Below are 16,979 nucleotides of genomic sequence, written 5' to 3' on the forward strand. Positions count from 1 at the left end.
AATTGGTTAGATCTATTGGATTAATAGACGGATATACTCAGTTGTAATGTGCAACAGTATCCTTTATTGGTATTCCTTACATAAGTAACAGATTTTTCGGACAGTTTTAACAGGTTTGATTTATAATTGCATGTTGAACGGATGAAAATCTGTAGATACGGTATTTCGGTCAACGGTGGTGCCTGTACGGAATTTGAACGGAATTGTTACGGTGTAGTCGGTTATAATTATGCTGAATAACGTGCTTCAGATTTACAAGATTTCTCCTTGCAGGTGGCATCGGCTTCTTGGACAGGCACAGTGGGCTAATTCTCTACTGGTTCTACCTGCTGATTCTTGGTGACAGATTGTCCGGATGCACTAGTGGTATCACACTGTACGGCAGCCTCTCTATGACGGTGATGAGAATGACAATGACAGTTTCTAGTCAGTGTACCCAGCAGTTATTCAGATCAACAGGTAAACGGAAAATAATGATATAATCGGTAACGGAAAAAAATAACGGATTTCCTCCTTTTAGAGGTTATTTCTATAGAACGGTTAACGGATCATGACAATAATATATATTATGCATGAAATGGTTTTAAATCTTTAATGTGTATGTTAGTGATTTTTCTACCCTCTGTATCTTTCAGGTCATAGACGACAGGTGAAACAACTTTAACGACGGTAAACGGTCCGGAAAACTTCGGAGCCAACTTGGCGGCGAAACTGTCAACAGCCGAGGATAAAGGACGGTCTCGGCGTAGAACTTTATCTCCTACATGGTATCGGACTTCTCTTCGTCGAAGATTGTAGTGGTGAGCCTGTTGCTGGAAGGCACGGTACAGTTTAGTACGAACGAACTCATAAGCCTCCTGGAGATGTTTGATCTGTTGAGTACGGTAAGTCATGTCTCTATTTTCTTCTTCTGTACGGTTGGATTCTCCGGTCATTTTATTATTGTGGGGGTTTGTCGAATAAATCGCCCTCGGGACTTCTAGTTCCCTTCCATAATTCAAAAATGCCGGTGTGAATCCAGTAGACTCCTGTTTAGCGGTATTGATGGCAAACGTTAACTCCCCTATCTTTTCATCCCAAGTTCGTTGATCGGCTTCACAAAACTGTGCTATCATGGTCTTTAGGGTACGGTTAGCTCTTTCTACAGGGTTGCACTGAGGAGTATACGGTGGTGTGAAACGGTGAGCGATATTCAGCTCTCGGAGACTGTTCTTGAATAGTCTGCTGTCAAATTGTACTCCATTGTCGGATATTACTAGTTTTGGGCAACCGTATTTCAGTATGACTTGTTCGTAGAGGGCCGAATAAACAGTTTTGGCGGTGGCTTTCCGCAACGGACGACACTCTACCCACTTTGTGAACCGGTCTTGCATTACCACGATGTAGGAGTTTCCCTTTTTTGACCGTGGCAATGGTCCTACTATGTCCGTGGATACTTCTTTGAACGGCGCATCCGCCATTCGGTGTGGTTGCATCTTCCCAGGGGTTTTCTGCTGCGAAACTTTGTACTTTTGGCACGATGTGCAGTTCCTCACGTATTTCGCAATGTCTCTAAACATCCCTGGCCAGTAATAGTTTCTGGCTATCCGTGCAATCGTTTTGGCAATCCCCATGTGACCTGCTAGTTCTGAGTCGTGGTTTTCCTGCAGTACTTCTGTTCGCTGTTCGGATGGTACACAGAGTTTCCAGGGTTGGCCGGTTCCATCTTCTGTGAAGTCGGATGAGTCCCAGAAATGTCGCAACAGTTTTCCATTTTCAACGGCGTAGTCAGGAAAATTTGCTGGGTCTTTTTCCACCTCCTGTAACTTTTTGTTGTACCATTTGCACTGGGTTGTTTCTATCTCGGACAAGTATACGGAATCTACGGCCGGTAGCGATTTAGGTGACGGGCTGTCCGCAGGTGTTTTCAGGGATTTTCTCCGGCCCTGCACCTCAACAGCTTCTTGAATTCTCGGTGTTGGTTTGGCAATCAGTCGACCTTCCAGGTAACAGTCCGCGGTACTGAGGTTAATGGAAAAATTGAACCTTCCTAATACGTCCATTCCTAGAATGAGGTCAACTGGTAAATCAGGCACCAACAAAAATTTTACGTCGGTCAAGGAATAATCAGCCAGGTGAACGGCGGTAGTGTAGAGTTTGGGTGTTGTCGTGGGTTGACCATTTGCAACCACCACGAAACCCTTGCTTTCACATTGTTTTGCAACTTTCCTACTTACGAAACTCTTCGTGGCTCCAGTGTCAATTAATGCTTTGTAGTGCTTTCCGGCTATCTTAACTTCGACAAGCGGTCGGTTATCATTCCAGGCGGTCGGTGTCAGTGGAGTCAAGATTCCGGGAGATGTGGTCGACTCCGTCTCCAATCTCCCCTTCAGTTTTCCGAACACGGGCAGTCTCGTGAGAGAATGTTCTCCCTCTGACATCGAGAACAGAATATCTTCGGTGGCCTGCGACATTCTCGACGCATGTGGCCATACCCACCACATCGGAAACACTGTGTCTGAAAGGACATTCTCCTCCCTGATGATGATTGGGTCCGGTCAGCGTGGCTATTTTCGGTTCGACGGCGGGGTGGCGGTGTTGAATTTCCGGATCTACCTTCGGACCTGTCTCCAGAAGTTGGACGGTGTGATTCCTGTTGCTGGACTATTGATTCTCTGGATCTGAGTGGCTTTGGACGGCTTTCCCCCGGCGGAGAAAGTCGTGTCTGGTTGGCTGGTGTCGGCGGGATTGATTTCCTATGATCAGTTGTTTGTACCTGTTCTCCGGTATCCACAGAAAAACTCGCCTGATATCGGTTCAGTTGGCGGGGAGTGTACGTTAGGTGAGGTTCCTCCACGAAACCTGGTTTTGAGGGTGGCCGGGTGTACTGGCTCATCTGCCACTGGACCAGTTCAAAAACTTTTCCCTTACGGAGAAGTTCATCATACGTCTTGGTCTCCTGAAAGGCCAAGGCCTGCTGTAAGGGCGGAATCAACCTCTGTCGGATGAGTCGGATCTGCTCCACCTCGGATGGTTTTGTATAGGTGAGTTTCTGGAATAAGTTCTGCATCCGGGTAACATACAGAAGCAGCTTTTCTTCAGGACCTTGTGTTCGTCTTTTTATTTCCTCCAACAGATTCTCCTCATAGTTTACAGGCAGAAACGCTTCTTTCAGTTGGTTGCTGAAATCCTCCCAGTCCTCGAAAGTACCTCTCCTGGGAATAAACCAATCCCTTGCATCTTTCCGTAGTAATTCATAAACTGATTCAAAAACTTGTTCCAGGGACACTTTATGGGATTCAGCCAGCCTCTCCACTTCCTCAAGGAATCCGGTCACACTTCCAGTGCCATCAAATGAAATGTTCCATGTGTGTACAGGGACAGTCGGTATCGTTGATCGGGACTCCGGTTCTGATCTGGCAGGTGTTGTGATGACTGGTCGGTCAGAACTTATCCAAGGTGCAGGTAAGTGTGGAAAAGACACCCTTCGTGTAGAATTAATCCATCTACCCTGTGTCGGACCGTCAGGTGTTGTTGTCCTACAGTCCTGTGACTGTGTGAGAGGTATCGCTGGTAACTGTCGCAGTAATGCTGTACATGTCTGTCTTGTCTCATTCATGACCTGTTCTAATGTTGGATTCCTTACAGGTGTACCAGTACGTGAGACATCCACTGCTACAGGAGGATCGACACCATCTCCCAAGTCGATAAGTGATGTTTCGACCCTTGACATCCTCTCAGGTTGGATCGGTGACACTCCAGGTGAACTGGGCACCTCCACATCTAAGAGAGACTTCTGATGTCGGTTAGATGTCCGCAGCTGTTCACGATTGCTCCCCTTACGCAGCTCCTCCAGTGTCTCCAACGCCCTAGCAGTAGTCGCCTTCATTTGTCCAACTAGTTGTAACTGTGTTGTGTCTGCAGTAACAATAAAGTTCAGCCTTCCTTGTATGTGTATTAATCGGGTGTAAATTCGCGAAAATTCGTTAGCTGCATTCTCATGATTGAAGTTCTGAAGGGATTCCACCAAATCGGTGAGTTTATTTTGACAAATCTCAATCTCGGAGGCGGGATTCAATGATGTTGGGGGTAGTAAAGGTTCATGAGACTGAAGTACTTGTCGTAGTAGACTCCGTTTAGTCATCACAGTACCCGGTATCGATTGTCCTCTCAGTTGTAATTCGTATGTAAGTTCATCACTGAGTAACCGGTTCACATCCATGTTCGACATATTATTTTCAACTGAGTCCGATTCAGAACGTACTAATCCTTCACACTCGGTATGTCCTTCACAATCCGTTTAAGTTCTAAGTCCAACCCGGTGAGTTAATCGTTAGCTAACCTACTCACTTAAGTTCGAAGTGGGTATCGGTATAACCCCAAAAAAAATAAATAAAGTCTAAGTCCCGGTGTATCAGAAAAAAAAAAAAACCTAAGTTCAAATCCCGGCGCACCAAAATAATCTAAGTCCCGATGTATCACACTAAAATTTTACAAGTCCGACGTTACTCGAAAAAAAAAAAAAAAAAAAAATTCAATCAGTCCCACTAAAGTTCGAAAAATATTCGCGAAATACCGCACACACTCGCAAGTTGTCTCGTATAGTCCGGAAAATGTCCCGAAATTCGAATCGCACCAGAACGCACAGGTTAAATTCCAAACAGTTTTTCAATATCCAGAAAATAAATCGCAATAATCGAATTTCAGTTTTCAGAAAAATCAGAAATAATTGGTAAGTTTCAACAGTACAAGTCAAAAGAAAATAATTGCAGGTAAACAAGTTATCAACAGGGTAATAGGTGATTCACTATTAAACTGATAGGTAAATAAAACCTATTAAATTTTACCAATTGTGACAATAAATTTTCAATGTTTCAAAGTCCGGAAATTCACTCACCTTCAATACGAAATTAAAACAGTTCAATTCAATAAATCAGAAATAATAAGAAATCGGAAATAATTTTCACTGATATTAAGGCGCAACAACAGTTCAGTTTTCAATAACTCAATAAAGTAATCGGCAAAAGGAATAATCACAAATTAATTAAATTATTTCCAATAGGTTTCAACAATAGGAAAATTTTCAGAATATAGTCCAATTCAATTCACAGTATAACAGTTCAATACAGAGTGGCAGGTAATAAAACACAGTTCAAGTTTATTTTTCACAGTTCTCGGTTCAAGAAATAGTTACTCACTGTTTCGGGAATTCACTCACTGTCCGGTTAATGTTTCTCACCTCTGTTGTTTCCTACTGGATTTTGCACTGTCCCTGCTCGGGCGCCATTTTGTAACGTGCGTTTCTCGGAGAAGCCTTTAATCTCGAGCGCCAGCTATTCTTTTCAATAGGAAGAATAGCAAACCTACCAGGGTAGCTGCTAGCCAGAGACAGAGCTCGGTGTTGTCTAGGGTAGTAGCGACAACGAAGAAGTCAAAATCGAACTATGTAAAAGTTTATTCACAACTTCGGAAACTAATTATGTGTACAAGGGAGATATGTGTGATATAAAATATGAGTGATTCTATCAGTGAAAATACATTCGGGAAATCTTATCCGGTCACGAGCACTTTATGAAATTTGTACCGGGTGTAGTAAAAAATTAACGGTTCAATAAAATGCGCCAACCAGAACTGACGAATGCTAAGGACTTGCTATACGGTATCGGTGTGTAGTTGTATTTCTCCGGGAATGAAACACAATAAGGGCGGCTCTGTTCGAGACTTTTATTCGCTGCCCCAAGGGTTATAGCACACCATGATTGACAGCGAAGAAAATGTCTATTTTTAACGCAACTACGGGATTTCACTGACTACGTGCGGTATCTCTTATTCTCTGCCCCAAGGGTTATAGCACACCATGATTGACAGAAAAGAAGAGATTTCGGATTTAACACTTATGACGCGGAACGCGGACAGGGTAAAGAACGATAAAATACAACAGGAAACGACACAGTACAGCAGTGTCACAGTTAAAGAAGTAACGGCGTAGGTCTAACAAAGAAACTGAACGGTACAGACGGGGACCTACCTCCTTTGTTTCAAGCACTCGAAACTCAAAGGATTTAAAAAGAAAAAACTAAAAAAATTAACTCTAAGCACTGATGCAAATAACACAAAATGATTATTCTTCAACGGCGAAAGAATACCGAAAATTAACTGAATTTATAACCACGTTAGAAAGCGAAAAAATACTCAAGCGAAAGGAAAGCACTGAAGTAAAATTCAAAAGTCAGCCGACGAACTGAAGTAACAGTCGAAAAGTCGAAAAGTGACCGTCGCGGGGGGAAAATTTGCTTTTATAGGTATATCCCCTCTCACGGTAAGAATCTGAAAATTCCAGAATGCGACAAGAATGAAAAACGTCGTCAGCTCCGGTTTATCGCATATCAACAGATGAAAAACGTCGAAATCTTCAGCGGCATGTAAGAAAAACAACGTGAAATACAGATAAGCGGTTTTTTACATTTAATCTGCCTGTCGGAATGAACGTACGGAATATTCGAGAATTAAAATATTTTCAAAGTCGGAAATTTAAAACGAAAAAATGCACTAAGATGAACTCCAATTTTCCTCAGAAAACTGGGGTTCATTACAGGTGTTATTAACATTTTTGTAATCCTCAAAATAATGAATTCGTTTTCTAAAAAAAAGTAAGAGCCTATATACATATAATCCATAGACAGTGAGTATATTATTTTTTTCGAAATTTCCTATACATGATTCTCTATAACTCAAACGTAACATAGTACGCAATGCCCTTTTTTGAACAACGAAAATATTTTCCACATTTGATGAACTACCCCCAAAAATTATTCCATATGAAAGTATGGAATGAAAATTTGCAAAATAGATAAGTTTGAGCACATCGAAATTCACTTGACCAATTAATATAAATAATGTGTAACATGCAGAGCTTAATCTGGTCTTAAGTTGTTCTGTATGAGTTCCCCACTTTAATTGACTGTCAAGAACTATACCCAAAAATTTCACATTATCTTCAACCACAACAGAGCTATCAAGAATATCCACAGTTTCAGGAAAATCTAATTTGGAATTATCACTATGAAAAATCATACATTTAGTCTTCTCAATGTTTAGGACAAAATTATAATTACATAACCAAGTTTTTACCGAGTTAACCACAATATTGCAAACATCAACAGCGTATGGAATACATGACGATCGGGTCAAAATATTTGTATCATCTGCAAATAATCTCATTGAGGTAGTATCCTGGGACGGCATTGTAGACTTAACTGAAAGAGCATGATTTGTTTCAATGCTTTTAGTCAAAACAGCTGGTGATTTTACTTCAGTCCGAGATGAGGGTATATTCTTCATCATCCTCTCAATTAGAGGTTCACATTCACTTTTGATCGCCTTAGGTAGAGAATTAACATAAATTATGAACAAAAAAGGACCAACAATACTACCCTGAGGGAGTCCTAAAATTGTTTCAATTTCATCCGAGACAAAGGTTTCACCATCAGCCTCCAGAACTACCCGTTGTTTTCTGGACTTCAAATAGCTCTCTATGAGTTTGAGTTGACTATCTCTGATATCACAATTATCGAGTACTTCCAAAAGCTTCCGATGATCAACACAGAAAGCCTTCGAAAGGTCCAAAAACAGTGCCATAGGAATTTGTCCTTGCTCCAGAGCAAGAACAATGTCATTTATGAGCTCAAAAATAGCGGTTTCAATATTTTTATTTTTAACAAAACCATGTTGACATCCAGAAATAACATTGAATTTACGAAAACAATTGGACATTCTATTGCTTAAAATCTTTTCAAAAACTTTAGAAAATGAAGAGAGGATGCTTATGGGCCTATAGTTGTTAAGGTCATCTTTGCTACCTTTTTTATGTAGGGGTTTGACTATAGTAATCTTCAGATTATCCGGAAAAATACCATCCGTGAAAGAACGATTGATTATAAAAGTTAATGGTTCAATGATAAAGTCTATCGATGCTTTTATCACTTTCATCGGTATCTCATCATGGCCCCATGATGTATTGGTTTTCAAAGATTTCACAACTTGTACAATTTCGTCCTGCGTAATATCAAACATGAAAAAAGAATTATCAAGTTTGCTCTGAGAATTAGGGATAATAGACATCATATTTCTTCGGAAATTGATGAATGGGGACCTGGAAAGTATCTTCATCACCTCCAGACTGAATATTTACGCTCCAATAAGGAGGATTAGGCAATTTGACATCTTTCACATACCGAAGAGACAAACCAATAGCGCTATGAACTCTCCTGTTCATAGAATGCTCAGTCAATGTAACAGCTTTAAAGAAGTAATTGACCCATTTTTTCTCAGCACAATTTCTGCCAAGTCAAGGCTAAAGAATTATTTCATCACATGTTACCATTGATCGCGGTATTCTGACTTTCGGCCCACATGGATGATGTATACTGTTGTGGTGGTTTTTTCTTTTTATATTGAATACGTTATTTTAATTCTCCAGCATTTTTTTTTGCTTTTTCTAAGGTACTTCTATTTTTTTTTTTAAATCTAAATTGTGACCATTTTTTGGGTATTTAATTACCTGTATGTGTCCTGATTAACAATAAACAATAAACAATAGATCTGGTTAAACCTTCAGTTAATTTAACTGGAATATTTGCAAAAAATGTATTGAACCGATTTGCCAGAGCTGAGTGGTCGCTTTGACCAAGAGATACCTCGTTATGAACTTTATTCTTGGTTAGAGAATTAATAATCCTCCACGAAGCTTTGGATTTATTTTCAGAATTTACAATGATCTCGTTGAAATATTCTCTCTTCGTTGTGGTCAAAAGAGAATCATATCTCCTTTTAGTGGACCTATAGACATCCCTGAATTCTGGTTTACAGAATGATATAACATAAAGTTTGTCTAGGGTATCTTTCGGTTTTTTAATTTCGGGAGTTTGTCTAAAAACACCAGGAGAAACCAGTCGAATAGCAACTTTAGGAAAACACAGCTCAAAAATTTCCGAAAAACGTTGGTGGAAAACATTCCAAAGTTGACTAGGATCAAGTTTGCTGCCGTAATCACCATCCCATTCCATCAGTGACAGTTCCCGTAAAAACCTCTCAATTGATTTGTCATTTATAATTCTTTTCTTTACAAATTTATTCTTCATTTTGTCACCGCAAATCAATGTGGAGAGAAACTTCAATCCTGAATGATCTGAGATGTGGTACTCAACTACATTAGTATTACCGCTAAGGGAGGTGAACACATTGTCTATACAAGAGCCAGACACAGGACGTGTTGGCTTAAAATTTGTAATTCTGACATTGAAATTCTCCAACAAAGACAGAAATTCTCTAACATCAGAAGAAGAAGACAGAATATCTAGGTTAAAATCTCCTACCAGAATATAGTCAGATGTCTCCGACAAGCAACGCTCAAAAATTTCTCTTAGGCATTCGAGGAACTGTACAACATCGGCTAATGGCGGGGTATTAGGCCTATAGATACAAATAATAAGCATTTTACAGTTTTCCATATACAAACTGGCAGCACAACATTCAATGACATTAGGAATACTTAGTGAATTATAATCTTGCCTATCAGTACACTTCAGATCTTCCTTGCAGTAAATTGCAGTTCCACCATGTCTTCCTTTCAAACGGCAAAAACTTGAAACAAGCTTGTAACCCTCCAACATGCCGGCTTCGAGTTCATCTTTGGATTTCCAATGCTCAGTTATCGCCACTATGTCTGCACCCTCTTCCAGAGCCATCAAGTGCAGCTTATTGAGAGCAGTACCCAGAGACTGGACATTCTGAAGGAGAAGGCAGAAATGACGCTTTGCAGCACAATGCTCCGATACAGCTCTGTGTCAACGCTGTCTTCACCAAACTTTTAGGAATGTTCGTATACAAAGATACCACGTCCAGAGATATGAGCACATAATCATCTGGTACCTCGATCAGTCTCAGCTCCTCCACCAAAGTATGCGAGTTCTTGACATTATATACTTACATTAACATTATTGATCAACTCAATTTAATGTATCGATTTCTCGTTGATGATCAGACTTAGACATTGCAGTTTCACCTCGGGCCTATTTCTCTGTACTCTCGCGTCTTCTCTTTAAAATTCAGTATTCTAACCTTCGCGTTTTCTGATAGAAAAAGGAGGCTCTCGCAATCAATTTTCAATTGATTGCCCTATCACTGTGTAACCGTTGTGTTGATATTGAATTTATTGAACTCCTCAACGTCTAAGTCTGACATCCAGTGACTTCTCATTTGAACTGCTCTGGACCATCTCTTGTTTTTAATTGGATATTGTCTCTCTGAGTTTATAGATGTTGTTAATATTAGTTGCTTTTTACTGTATTAGCTTCATGCAGGTGACATATTCATTTTATGGTTGTGAATGATTCTTAATAAATGTTTTTATACCATCTCCAACTCAATTATCTTTTAATACAGTCCACTACTCTTTAATTAAAAATCATAACACCCTCGATTTTTTAACACATCTACTATTTATATCCTACAGATAATTGGAAAAATTTGCTCTTTTCAGTTTCACTAGTTATAATGGCGTCATAGATCTAACGCTACGCTACGCACCGTAATTTTTTATATTGTTTTCTCATTATTCCATATGCCAGCTTCAGTACTCTCGCGAATATTATTATTCCAGTTTCAACCTCAAAAAAAAGGCTACTGCAACCAAAATTTTTCGTTATTTTCTCTAATAAATCTCAGCAATCAATTTTAAGAAATTCATGACGGAAGAAAGTAACTTTTTTATTCGGTTTTTCGAAGTTTTCCATGAGCTATATGGATGTGTAAAGGATGTTTCATTAAAATGAATTAATTTCAAAGAAATTACCTGAGCCTGAAACAAAGAACAGTTTACATTGACGAATATAATAGACAGTGTAACGGGGTTTTCCTCGGTGGACTCGAGCGCCAGCTATTCTTTAAGGGAGAATAGCAAACCTACCCTGGCAGCTACTAGCCGGAGACAGGGTTCCCTTGTGTCTAGGGTGTTAGCGACGCACAATGATAGGCAGAATCGTTTACAACTTTTATTTGTCGATTCGAAAAAGGGGAACACAACTAGCACTATTACAAAATTCAGTGACTCGAAATCGGTGAGATTTACAGGGCAAAGACTAACGGAATAACACTGGATCCGATCTCAACGGTATACGGGGGTTAACGGAGTTGTTCGCCAGCCAGAACCTGAGACGTACACTTGACGGACAGATATTGGACTTCAGCCAGGTTAGGGGATAAAAGACAGCACAGAAATACGACGGCTCACCTTCAGGCTCGTTCGGCACTCCCCGGGCGTCCGCACCAGCAGAATGCCTCCCTAACCGTAAAGGTGAACACCGGAACGGGGTAAAAAGACGGGAACTGGGGAAAGGGTGCGCCACCCCAAAGTGTCCTCGGTACCCCCCGGGCGTCCGCACCAGCAGGGTACTTTAACGACAGTAGGGGTGAACTAGATAAGACGGGAAATTTCGGGAAAGGGTGAGCCACCCCAAAGTGTCCTCGGTACCCCCCGGGCGTCCGCACCAGCAGGGTACTTTAATGACAGTAGGGGCGGAACTCAGACTCGGGTATGGGAGACGGAAAACTGAAGTTCCAATATTAAAAAAAATATAACGGCGTGTCGTCTTACCTTTGGCTTGGCCACTTGCACTCCCGAATTTCAAAAATCACCCAATATGGTGCACACTAATTACAGAGAGAGAAAAAAAAAAAAACTAAAAAATTTATATTCTGAACGGTGAAACCCAAAACTCAAAAAAGAAATCTTCTAATAAAACTCAGCGGCGGAAGGTAAGGCGATTAAGCGTAATTCGAATCTAAGTGCAAATCGTAAGTCGTAAGTGAAGTTAATCATAAGTGAAGTGGCCTGCGGGGGAACATCTGATTTTATACCCACAGGGGGGGTGCGGAAATCAGATGTGCCCGACAGTCGAAATTCGGTAAATTTGCGTCGATGAAGACGTTTTAATTTCGACTTATCTGTGCTAGCAAACCAAAAAACTCGGTTATCTTCCAATTCAGGATGTTTTATACGGTGCGACATCGTTTTTAGGAAATAAAAACGGAATAAAAACGGTACGGTATGTTTAAAATTCCGAACGATGTCGGAATCCTGAATTGGAAATTCGAAAAGATTTCTCGGAAATTAATTCGAAACAAAATTATTTAAAAAGGAAAACTAAAATAATTATTCTAAAATGAGGGAATAGGTTTGAAAACCCATTTTCTCATTACATCCCCTCGGCTCCGGTTGAAAAATTGAATCCACGATGAAATAGGGGATTAAATTTTTCACGGTGAAATCTACTAAGTCCGGTTAATGGTTTGACTATTCACGGCAAGACGATTGAGATCGGATTTACAATAAACAAGTTCACCTAATCTACTCCAGGTGGCGTATACTCGGCGAATGCTATCCTGGTTGCTCCCACTCTATGGTCCGCGTTGACGTATGTCCGCCGGTGGTTCTGTCGAAGTTCGGTGTTCTATCAGCTAACCTCCAAAGTCCAATTGTCAAATTTCGCCGGGTGGTTCCAAATTTCGATTTCCATTTCCATCGGTGAAAGAAATGCCGGAAAATAGTGGAAACAGTGCAGGACGGAATCTTCAAAGTGAGTACCATTTCGATTTGTCATTCGTTGTGTTATTTCTGAACCATTTTAGGGTGGACTTCGCAAAGCCGGCTCCGGGCACATGTCATGGGGGTTAACAGTTACCAATATCGTCCAACCAGGGTAGTTTGGAATACTGGACAGCGTCGTTGGCTCCCCCCTGTGACGGTGGTGCAATTCTCCGATGGTGTTGGAGTCAGCAGCAGTTGTAGGTTGCACAAAAAGGAGAGAAAAGCATTTAGTATACTGATATCCTGGAGCAGAGGGATAACAGGGTGTACGGTGGAATTTCGGAAGAAACGGTAAGTACGGTCGGTAATTTTAATAAGGAGATACAAATATACTGTTCTATTTCACTTACCGTTCAGGCCAGTTTGTAATATCGGTGTAAGCGGTGTCAGCCTTCTATTGCTATTTTCTATTCGGTTATTGTATTTAACAGTGCCACAGGGGTGAAGTAGAGACAGACAGGACGGGTGTATCTCACTTGTTATTATCGGACCCACAATTAATACAGAAAAATTGAATTAACTGTAACGGTTCTTGTTTTTCCATTGAATTAACGGAATTTTCTGTTGTAGGTGTGTGGGATACCACTTACCCACTGGATGACAGTCAGACGGTCTTGTTTGGTGTCAATAAAGCTGCACAGAACAAACAAAAACTGTACGGAACAGAATCTTCCAACACTGGCAGACCAGGTTAGATCTATCGGTTATGGTGGAATCGCGGAAATCTAGGTATGTACATTCTGGCAGTTAATAAGGAGATACAAGTATAAGGCTCTATTTCACTCACCTGAGCCCTTATTCAGTGAAAGCAACGGTAGTACCCCATTATTAACCTATTTTCGGTGATAAATATTATTTTTAACGGTAATAGAGGAGTGAAATAGAGTCAGACAGAACGGATGTATCTCATTTATTATCGGTGCATGCTGTACGGTACGGTTGGTTTTTTATTTCGGTTGCTGTACAGTGTACTTACTAATGATCAGACGGATGGAACGATTTTAAATCCTTCACATGAATATTGGTGATTTTCTTACCACTGTCATCTTTCAGGTCATAAACAACGGGTGAAATTACTTTCACAACGGTATACGGACCAGAGAACTTCGGAGCCAACTTGGCTGCAAAGCTATCAACGGCAGACGACAGCGGATTAGCACGGCGCAGAACTCTATCACCGACATGGAAACGAACTTCTCTTCGACGGAGGTTGTAATGGTGAGCTTGCTGCTCAAATGCACGGTACAACCTGGTATTGACAAACACATAGGCCTCCTGAAGATGACGGATTTGTTCTGTACGGTGAGTAAGATTTACTCTACTTTCTTCTGGGCTTCTGTTTGTCTCCTCGGTGTCTTCGTCTTGGGTGTTTGACGAGTAGATTGCCTTTGGAACTGTTAGTTCCCTTCCATAGTTCAGGAATGCCGGTGTGAATCCTGTAGATTCTTGTTTTGCGGTGTTCAGGGCGAAAGTTAGTTCACCTAACTTCTCATCCCAAGTACGGTGATCGGCTTCACAGAACTGACCTATCATAGTTTTCAACGTACGATTGGCTCGTTCTACGGCGTTGCACTGTGGTGTATACGGAGGGGTGAAACGGTGAGCAATGTTTAGCTCTCGGAGACTGTTTTTGAACAGTCTACTGTCATACTGTACCCCATTATCAGATATCACCAGTTTCGGACAGCCATATCGGAGTATAACTTGTTCATACAGGGCTGAATAAACGGTTTTGGCGGTGGCTTTCCGCAACGGACGGCACTCAACCCATTTCGTGAAACGGTCCTGCATCACCACTACGTAAGAATTTCCCTTCTTGGAACGGGGAAGTGGCCCAACCACATCTGTACAGACCTCTTGGAACGGTGCATCAGTCATTCTATGTGGTTGCATTTTTCCAGGCGTCTTCTGTTGTGGTACTTTGTACCTTTGACAGGATGGGCAGTTTCTTACGTATTTTGCGACATCTCTGAACATCCCTGGCCAGTAATAATTCCGGGCTAGCCGAGAGATGGTTTTGGAGATTCCCAGGTGACCAGCTAATTCAGAATCGTGATTTTCTTTCAGGACCTCCAGTCGTTGTTCGGTGGGTACACAGAGCTTCCATGGTTGTCCGGATCCAACTTCAGTAAAGTCGGAAGAGTCCCAGAAGTGACGATACAGTTTCCCATCCTCAACGGCGTAGTCAGGGAAATCTTCTGGGTCTCTTTGTACCTCTTGGAGCTTTTTGTTGTACCAGCTGCAGCGAACTTCGACGTCGGCCAGGCATACGGAATCCACAGACGGTAACGGGTTTCGGGACAGACTGTCGGCGACTTTGTTCAGGGCACCTTTCCGGTATTGGACTTCAAAGTCGAATTGCTGAAGGAAAACGGCCCATCGAGCAATTCTTCCGGACGGTGACTTGATGGAATTCAGCCATTTCAGACTCATGTGGTCGGAAATTACGGTGAAATGAAATCCTTCCAGGTATGGTCGCAGTTTCTCTATCGAGAAAACAATGGCGAGACATTCCTTTTCGGACACGGAGTAATTTCTTTCGGCGGTGTTCAAGGTACGGCTGACATAGGCGATCACCCTTTCCTCTCCATCAAGAACTTGGGTCAGGGCTCCTCCAAGGCCTACGTCACTGGCGTCTGTTTGCAGGACGAACGGTTGATTGAAATCCGGACAGGCCAGTATCGGTAACGGTGCAACGACATCGGAAAAGTTCTCTATAAAACGACGGTACCAGCTAGCAACTCCCAGAAAACGGCGCAATTCACGGATAGTTTTCGGCGCTGGGAATGCTACGATAGAGGAAACTTTATCCGGGTCGGTACGGATTCCTTCGGAAGTAACGACATGTCCTAGGTATTTTAGAGATTTTCGCACAAAGTCACACTTTTCGGGATTGAGACGAAGATTGGCTTCTCTCAACCGCCGGAATACTTCTCTTAAGTTCTCCAGGTGCTCCTCGAAAGTTTCCCCCAGGACAACTATGTCGTCCAGGTAAGCGAACGCCTCCGGTTCCATTTCTGGGCCAATAACGGTGTCTAAGAATCTCTGGAATGTGGCTGGACTAGCGTGAAGACCAAACGGCATGACGGTGAACTGGAACAATCCCCTTCCTGGAACTGTGAAGGCAGTAATCGGACGGCTTTCCTTTGCTAACGGTATCTGCCAATATCCTTGTTTCAGATCCAGTGTGGAGATGTACTTGGCCTTACGTAGTTTATCCAGAATCCCAGAAATGTACGGTAACGGGTATGCATCTTTTCCGGACACTTGGTTGACGGCACGGAAGTCGATGCAAAAACGGTACTTTCCGTCTTTCTTCCTGACCAATACTACCGGTGAACTCCACGGTGACTTGGAGGGTTCAATCACTCCCTCAGCCAGCATACGGTCTACTTCCTGATTGAAGATCTCCTGCATTTTCGGATTTAGGGGTCGGTATCGTTGTTTGATCGGTTCGGTGCCCGGTTTCAGTTTGATCTTATGTTCAATCAGGTCGGTTGTACCATATAGGTCTTCAAACTTCTTCAATTCTTCTTTCAGAAATTCCTCCAGCCCCTGTTTCTGAGACTCCGTCAACTCCAACAGGTGTTCTTCGGCGGTGTGAACTTCTGCGGTGGTTTCGACAGGAGTCATCGGTTTCGAGATCAGACGGCCTTCCAGAAAGCACTCGGCGGTACTGAGATTTACGGAAAACTTGAAAGTCGACAGAACATCCATCCCCAGAATAATGTCAACCGGCAAGTTTGGTACCAGTAAGAATTTCAAGTCAGGCAGCGTGTAATCGGAAATTATCACGGTGGAGGTGTACAGTTTCGGTGTGACGGTGGTTTGTCCGTTCGCTATTACTGCGAAACTGTTGTGCATTGTTTGTCCTGTGATTCCTTTATTTTCACACTGATCGGATACAGCCTGACTGCAGAAACTCCTGGTCGCTCCGGTATCTATCAGTGCTCGGAAGTGTTTGCCGGCTATTCTGACCTCTACTAACGGACGGTTATCATTACAGGTAGTCGGTGCCAGTGGAGTCAAGATTCCGGGAGATGTGGTCGACTCCGCCTCCAATCTCCCCTTCAGTTTCCCGAACACGGACAGTCTCGTGAGAGAATGTTTTCCCTCTGGCATCGAGAACAGAAGATTTTCGGTGGCCTGCGACATTCTCGACGCATGTGGCCATATCCACCACATCGGAAACATTGTGTTTGGAAGGACACTCTCCTCCCTGAAGGTGGTTCGTTCCGGTCAGCGTGGCTATTTTCGGTTGGACGGCGGGGTGGCGGTGTTGCAGGTCTGGATCGACCTTCGGACCTGTCTCCAGAAGTCGGACGGTGTGATTCCTGTCGCTGGGCTATCGACT

Source organism: Coccinella septempunctata, chromosome 9, assembly GCF_907165205.1.
Source record: "Coccinella septempunctata chromosome 9, icCocSept1.1, whole genome shotgun sequence".
Lineage (NCBI taxonomy): Eukaryota > Metazoa > Arthropoda > Insecta > Coleoptera > Coccinellidae > Coccinella > Coccinella septempunctata.